Source organism: Colobus angolensis, unplaced genomic scaffold, assembly GCF_000951035.1.
Source record: "Colobus angolensis palliatus isolate OR3802 unplaced genomic scaffold, Cang.pa_1.0 Scaffold7, whole genome shotgun sequence".
NCBI classification, from domain to species: domain Eukaryota; kingdom Metazoa; phylum Chordata; class Mammalia; order Primates; family Cercopithecidae; genus Colobus; species Colobus angolensis.
The window spans coordinates 17,662,325-17,670,561 of record NW_012120709.1 but is presented as its reverse complement, the minus strand read 5'-3'; the positions used below and the strand labels follow the sequence as shown (position 1 = coordinate 17,670,561).

The 8,237-nt window shown below is 39.6% G+C and overlaps 1 protein-coding gene across 1 annotated transcript in view; it reads right to left on the bottom strand.

Moving 5' to 3' along the window:
* Nucleotides 1-7,215, bottom strand: part of LOC105500996 (chromosome unknown open reading frame, human C11orf53) — a 30,216-nt gene extending 23,001 nt beyond the window's left edge. The window contains exon 1 of the mRNA XM_011926696.1: nucleotides 7,111-7,215. The gene's annotated coding sequence lies outside the window, so the exon portion shown is untranslated. The remainder of the gene's footprint in view (nucleotides 1-7,110) is intronic.
* Between the last annotated feature and the right edge of the window lie 1,022 nt (nucleotides 7,216-8,237).

Sequence of the window (8,237 nt, the reverse complement as noted above, 5' to 3'; positions counted from 1 at the left end):
GAGCCACCGCGCTCGGCCAACATTAAAAAATTTAAGTCTCAAAAGTGAATACTGAGGTGTAACTCAGAAGCTACAAAGTAGCTGCTATGTAGGATGAACAAGTCTGGAGATAAAAGGTACAACATGAGGACTACAGCTAATAGAATTGTGTTAGGGATTTTGTTCAATAAGTAGATTTTAGCAGCTTTTGCCACAAAAAGTAACTAAGTAACAGTAAGTAATAATGATTCAAAAAGTGAATACTTGAGGTTGGAATGAAAAAAAACAGACCACTTGGGAATCATTAAATTTTGGTCTGTACTTGTATAGTATGTATAAATCAAGGCTGATGAGATAGGGGATATATTAATTTGCTTCACTATAGTGGCAATTTTGCTACATGTATGTATCCCATAAGGGTCATGTTGCAAACATCAGTTATACACAGTAAAATTTATTTGAAAAAAATAAACACAGAAAGTAGAGGAATCTTAGACACGTGGCCCAACTCTCCGCTTTTATAGACAGGTGCCCTGAGGCTCAGAGAAGAGAAAGGAATTACCCAAGACCATTTGCAGCCAGAAGGAGGGGTTCAAACAGACTAAAGAAGGAGCAGCTTCTCTTTTGGTAGAGGAGAGATGTGTTACCCAAAGTTTCAGGGAAATCAAAGAAACTTTGAGATGATAGAATATACAGCTTCCAATTGCATGTATTTTTCCCTCCTAATACTTCACAAAAAGTCCAAATGCAAATCCCAGATCTGGACATCACAATGTTTACACTTGGTGGTAACTGAATTGTGCACATGATTGGTATAGCGAAGCAGCAACTGAATGTGGAACTAAACAAAGGTCCAACTAGCAGTCCTGCTGGAAGGACAGATGGTTTTAGGGACTAAGATAGACAATGCACATCTGTTCCACAGTTAGAGTCTGCCCAACTTTATGGCAATTGCTCTATGTCATAAACACACCGAATGGTGCCTATTCACCTTCTGTTCCTCCAAAATTTCCCATCAAATACATACTATTGTCATACTTCTTTCCATTGCTTGTAATATTAACCCTCCAAAATAATTAGGAAAGATTAGTAACCGAGAAACCCAGCTGACAATATTGCTTTATCCTGTATGCCCTTGGTGTCAAGATTTTAGAAGCAAATTTAAATGTAAGAATTTAGGATAATGTACAGAAAGAAAATAACTGTAAGTCATTCTGATTTGAAAAGCAAAAACTTGAGATCTGCATGCAAGAGTCACGCTATGTGGAAATAGTTGACTTTTGGTTTCTATATGTAGAGCATGTAAAAATCAAGGCTGTTATAATCCAAATCTATTTCTCACTTGGGATATTTCTCCTTAACATTCTCCTCAATTCAGACCTTGTAAAAACAGAGGCAGAAATCTTCATTTATTTTTCCTTAGGTTTATGTAGGATATTAACTTGAAGGAACTTTCATGTCTATTTTCTTATTGTTCCTGGCTATAGCATTTTGATGAATGAGCAGAGCGAGAGAGCTGTTAGTTTATCCATAAATCAACAAAATAAATGGAACACCAAACCCTGATTCCTAGGCTCAATCTTAACCTCCCCTGTACCACACGGCACTTCCCCATCTCCCCAACAGTTTCAATTCCAAGCTGATTTCCTTTTCTACACAGCAGGTTTTACGTGTTTTCCCCTCATGCTAGCTGATGTATATTCAACAATTTTAAATAAATCCATAAGATAGCTTAAGAAAAACTTGATTAAAAGGAACGATGGTCTGAAAATCACTCACCAACTTTCAAAACAAAGCTGAAAAATTGTGGCTATTAGGCTTATTGCTTTTTTTTCTACATATAATAAAGAGGTTATTGAATTTTATGATGTTATTTGAAAATAATTCAATGATTAGCTTTTATAGAACTCAATTGAAATGGTGTAGTTGAAAAAATGCAGCAATCAGAACTTTGTGTGTGTGTGTGTGTGTGTGTGTGTGTGTGTGTGTGTGTATTTGGCACTAGATGGTGGTGAATGGCTCACATTCATATATCTTAGTAGAAGATCTAGTAGTGTGGTAAAGAATAACAGAAAAATTCAAGAAAGAAGAAAAAAAAGCCATTATTTAAAAATAGACACACATAGCAATAGTTGTGAAACCACAGAATTATAGCTAAAATGTATAGAAGTGGTTTTAATTTCTAGTTTTTGGTGAAAGTCTCTTTTGATGCAGGGATATTTTTTCTTGTTCCTACTGCAAAGATGTGAGAAACATTTCATGGTATGAAAAACAGATGTTCATGAGGGAAACTGCGGTAAAAATGGATCAACAGAGTCTTGTATATGTTTATCAGTGTCGTCACAAATAAAAGAGCAGCAATTTGGGCATCAAATAGATACCTCCTGAAGTATGCCTATCCAGAGGGGTGGGGGACATAGTTTTCAGAATATGTGAGTATTAGGTTTCTAGGACTGCTGTAACAAATTATCACAAGCAGGATGGGTTAAAACTAGCAACATTGATTCTCTCATAATTCTGGAATTCTGTCCAAAATCAAGGTGTTAGCAGGGCTGTGAGCCCATCAGACTCTAGAGGAGAATTTGCCTTTGCCTTTTCAAGCTTCTGGTGGCTGCTGGTAGATATTCCTTGACTGTGGCCTCATCACTCCAATCTCTGCTTAAGTGGTCACATTGCCTCCTCTTCCTTTGTGTATCTTCTCTGGTGTGTGCTTCTCTCTCAAAACTCCCCCTTGTGAGGGAGGATACTTGTGGATGCATGTGATTATAATGAGAACTCACTTAAATAATGCCAGATAAGGGCCTCTTCTAAAGATTACTTCACTTAACCACAAATTCTGCCATATAAAGCAGAACCCACTGGTCCCAGGGATTTGACATGGGATCTTTGGGGCTCCATTTTTTAACCTACCACGATATGCTTATGGTAAACCATATGGTAGGGCCTCTGACTGGTCATTACTCATGCTGTTAGCTACAAATTTTGAGCATGTCTAATGAATAACTTCTCTGACTGAACTTACTCGAGATATGAGAATCATTGTGTCCTAGTGCATTGGTATGAAAGAGAGGAGGTGGTCTCAGTATGAGCCATCGAATCAGAGCCCCACAGTGTCTCCCATAACATGATGTTCCGTGATTCTTTCTTATTGGGTTGCATTTGCAACAGGGACAGAAATAGGCCCTTGAGAGTGGATGACTAATGCATATGATATCCTTGAGATTGACAGATATTCTTGAGTAGTGGCTGAGAGGGTGAAACATCAGTAAGTGGACAGTAAGGGCAATTCATGCAAATGTCTAAAGTCCAAATAACCGCATTTTGGGACTTTATGCATTTAATTATTTGAATTAAAAAAGTCAGTGAAGTGAGGATGAGTGTAAGCTACTAGTGTTGAGATGCTGGATAATATGATGGGGACAGGAAGTTAAGGGTGAGTTCATACCATCTATGCACTTGATGCCTGAGAATAACTACCATGGTTAGAGCCGGTGCGTACTTTTGTTGTTCAAGAAGTTGTCTCTACGTGGTATATTTTCTTTTTAAAAAACCCCCTTGTTTGCATGTATCAGAGATTATTCTACTCTAGTCCCCACTGGCCATTCCCTTTAAATATGGAATGTGGGCAGGGTGTGGTGGCTCACACCTGTAATCCCAGCACTTTGGGTGGCCGAGGTGGGTGGATTACCTGAGGTCAGGAGTTCGAGACCAGCTTGGCCAACATGGTGAAACCCCGTCTCTACTGAAAATACAAAAATTAGCCTGGTGTGGTGGCACACGCCTGTAATCCCAGCTAATTGGGAGGCTGAGGCAGGAGAATTGCTTGAGTCCAGGAGGTGGAGGTTACAGTGAGCTGAGATCGTGCCACTGCACTCCAGCCTGGCCAACAGAGTGAGACTCTGTCTCAGAAAAAAAAAAAAAAAAAAGGAATGTGGAATTAGGAGTCATCTGCTACTTGTAAATTGTGCAGCTTTGAAATAATTACTTCCCTTCTCTTGTTTTCAATGCACTTATCTGTAAACTGGGAAACTGTGTAAATATCAATCCGAGGGTTAAGTGTGTCTATCAAATGCAACAACACATGAGAAAGTGCACTTTAAACTGTCCTTACATAAATGTTATTATAGTCATCATATTATATGGCTATGCTGCCTGGTATTTTGTCTTCAGCATTCAGTCTAGGGCTTGGTTGCTAAGTTCTTGTATTTTTCAAATGTGTAAGTATTTTTTCTTTCCACCAGGTTATTTGGTGTTCAGTGGCATGAACTATGTATTATATATGTTTCTTGTATCCACTTTCTCTGTAAGAGACCCAGTGTCACTGGGTCAATAGCAAGAGCTCAGCAAGTTCTTATCTGAAGAGAGAGAAAAACCTTGGCTGTGACATGTGAGACTTAGACACTTGCTCTTCACTCTATGGCAAAGTTCTCAAACAATGATGTGCAAAGGTGGTACCCAAGGAGCTTGTAAAAAAATGATACAATGACCACGGCTTGGCTTCAACCCAATAATAGTAGACATGGGACAGGTCCAGGGATCTGTATTTTAAAACGAAATAAAATAACATGGTTTATTATTAATTATGTTTAGAGTGTCTCATTTTATAAAAAGTAAAAACTCACCAAAAAATAAAGAAAGGAAACAAAACCTGTGACTTGATAGTCACCGATCTTGAGCAAGAAGTCATATTAGGTAAATTTTAAAGAAAAAAAGTATGTCCACCATTTGGATATATGCCTTCATGCCCCTTAATGGAAATTTTCTTTTTCTGTAACTCTGGTATAGTGCCTTATCATTTGTATATAGGCATTGATAATGATACAAGGTGTGAATTACACACTCATTCATCCTGGGCAGACACCATGTTTGTTCCTTGATGGTGGATATTACCCTTATGTGCAACTCTTGTCTTTCCATTGACAGTTTGCCTGAAACTTTCATCAACTTTCATAATTTAGTTGCTGTCTCATGTTAGTTGCAGTTATTGTGGTCAAGTAACCCATATGATTCCAATTGAAGCTGTGGTTCATTTCAAGTAGATTCTGAATTCCTTCTCTCTCTCTTTCAAGAGACTAGATTTGGATTGATATTTTATTTTTATTATTATTACTGTTTTTGAGACAGAGTCTCACTGTGTTGCCCAGGCTGGAGTGCAATGACGTGAACTCAGCTCACTGCAACCTCTGCCTCCCAGGTTCAAATGATTCTCCCACCTTAGCCTCCTGAGTAGCTGACATTACAGGCACGAACCACTACACCCAGCTAATTTCTGTATTTTTAGTAGAGATGGGGTTTCACCATGTTGGCCAGGCTGGTCTGGAACTCCTGACCTCAAGTGATCTGCCTGCCTCAATCTCCCAAAGTGCTGGGATTACAGGCATGAGACACTGTGCCCTGCTGTATTGATATTTTTATCACACACCCCAGGTGATTCTGAGCAGGCACTGTGAGAAGCACTGAACTAGGGGCAGACAAGGAGTCAATTTTTCAGATTTCTCTGTAGCAGATAAGCTCCATTTGTTTAACTAGAAGAGAGGTGGTGACTTAAAAGAAAGGATAATGGCCAGACGTGGTGGGTCACACCTCTAATCCCAGCACTTTGAGAGGCTGAGGCAGGCGGATCACAAGGTCAGAAGTTTGATACCAGCCTGGCCAACAGAGTGAAACCCCGTCTCTACTAAAAATACAAAAAAACAAAATTAGCCGGACGTGATGGCAGGCGCCTGTAATCCCAGCTACTTGGGAGGCTGAGGCAGGAGAATCGCTTGAATCGCTTGACCCTGGAAGGTGGCGGTTGCAGTGAGCCGAGATCGCACCACGGCACACCAGCCTGGGCAACAGCATGAGACTCCGTCTCAAAAAAAAAAAAAAGGATAAGGATAACATAAAGTATGCAATAAAAGCTGTTCCCGGATGGGAGGAAATTGAACGTTCATTTGAAGCATGTCCCAGGAGTTTGATTTTGGAGCAGAGTTGAACATGGTGCCAACATTCTCAGCAGACATGCTGGAAGATCCAGTACCTGCTGTGTATCAGCCCCTGCACTAGGTACTGGACATGGTTGCCTCGTTTATTTCTGGTCATTGGCTCTCATGCCCTGCACCCAGCTGGTGCCGAGAGATGCCTGACATTCATGTGATTGATTATATTTTACTTGATAGAATAGGTGTTTATATGTTGATCTTGGTAACCAAATGATATTGCCATTCTAAAATCATTTCTGAGATCTGATGTAACCACTTAAACATTTGGGGTATACAGTAGAACTATTTATAAAGACACGGATGGCAGATAAAGATTTTAGACTCAGAATGTCTCCTACTAGGATTTTAAAATCTGATTTTGCATGTTACAGAGAAGATTATTTTTTAAGTTATCTCTGTTGGGTTTAGAATAACAATTATGTGGATGAAGGTGAGTATTATTCCCACCAACCAAGCCCTTGGTAATCCACGGCTTGGGGAAATGAAAAAGTCAGGACACACCATCTTTTAATTGCCGTGAACCACAGTAGCCAGCCCGTAAGATCACAGAGCTCCTGGTGCTTCTGCTGGCTGCTAACAGACATGCCATAATTTTAATAACAGTTAGAGATACTTATAGCTGGAAGGGACCCCGGAGGTCATTTTGCCTAACTCATTTCATATTGGGCCCAGAAGAGTAAAGTGACTTTCCCAGGGCCACATGACTGGTTCCCAGCAAGGGCGAGGGCCCCTCTCTACTGGTGTTCCTCCACTCCACAGGCTTCTCAGTCAGGAGGAGCACCAGCATTTATTGACTGTGATTTATGTGACATCCAGTTATAAGGGAATAGGAATTCTGTTTCCAAGGGCATATAGTCAATAGCAGATGAATAAAGACATGAAAACTCTTTCAAAAAGGGCATGAAAACCAGCATAAAGTAGACTAGGATGAGATTGAAGTAAAGGGAGTGTAAGTTAAGGTGTAAATGCTGGCACCACTAAGTGAGAGGGAGATCGTCAGTCATGGGGTGATTCTGTACTGCATGCCAGTTAAAGGAAGGCTTTGCTTTGAGAATATCAGACCCAGAAAGTGGGGGATTGGTGTGTGGATAAAGGGAGAGGAGAGAGAACCTGCAAGCACCTCAGAATGTGTTAAATTGGAACTTACATTAATTCTTGAGTTACTTGTCTGCCTGGATCGTTTTTCAGCCAGGAGATCTTTGACTGTATGCTTCACTCTCACGCCTTGATACACTCGTTTGCTGTGGTCTCCTGGGACTTAAGCAAATGGAATAGTCACAACAAATGTGGATGGAATCATTCGGTTAACCTCCCATAGGACGTATTTAGGGGCTGATCATTGTGATGTCATTTTCTTGATAGAATACTAGAATTCTTGGATTTGAAGTGGCTTTGATAGAGTGGCTTCAATGGAGCCCAGTCTCCTAGTCTTTGATAGAGACTCATCTAAGCTCTACAAGTGACAGAAACACCGTTCCATCATCTACACAACAGCTCTTCAAAGTCCCTTCCTTGAACTCTGATTTGTCAAGATTTACTCTGTCAAGGTTTACAATTTATGCTTTAATCACAAGACCAAGGATTGGCTGCAACTTGGAATGATGCTTCTAAATGCATGAGGTAGAAGTTAGATTTGTATGAGTCAGGTTACAGCATAACAGTATTCCTGCCCTATTATACCTGCTGGGAGTGAGCAGGTCAACAGGAGTTTTAAGAAGATAATGTTCTTAAGAAGAAAGTTGTTTGTTATTGGTTTACTGCACGAAATAAATATGTTTTGTTTTTGAAAATCGATGATTCAACATGAGGAGTTACTGCTTTGAAATAAGGCAGAGGATAAATAAGGAATCATTCATTCATTTAACAGATATTTATTGAGCACTTACTATATTCACTTACTGAAGACATTGTAGTGCTTGGTAATTTACATGTATTACTTCATTTGATCTGTTTTACAGATGAGGAAACTGAGGTCTGGGACTAAATTATTTGCAAGGTCTCATAGCTGCTTATAAGCAATAGAGCTGGAATCCAGACTTAGGTCAGTTTGTAGTATCAACAACCAGAAAAATTTGCTGTTTTCATCATGAGGGAATTACAGAGAGATAACAGACTATAGAGAAAAACATTTCTCCAATGTTCTAAAATTGATAGCATTGCTTCTAGGCATAGTGAGAACCTTATTACTGAGGATGGTGAGGAAATAATAAGAGAATCTTTTGTTTGGCCTATTCTAGAAAATGTTTATGCACCGAATTAGTGGTTCTACTAGAG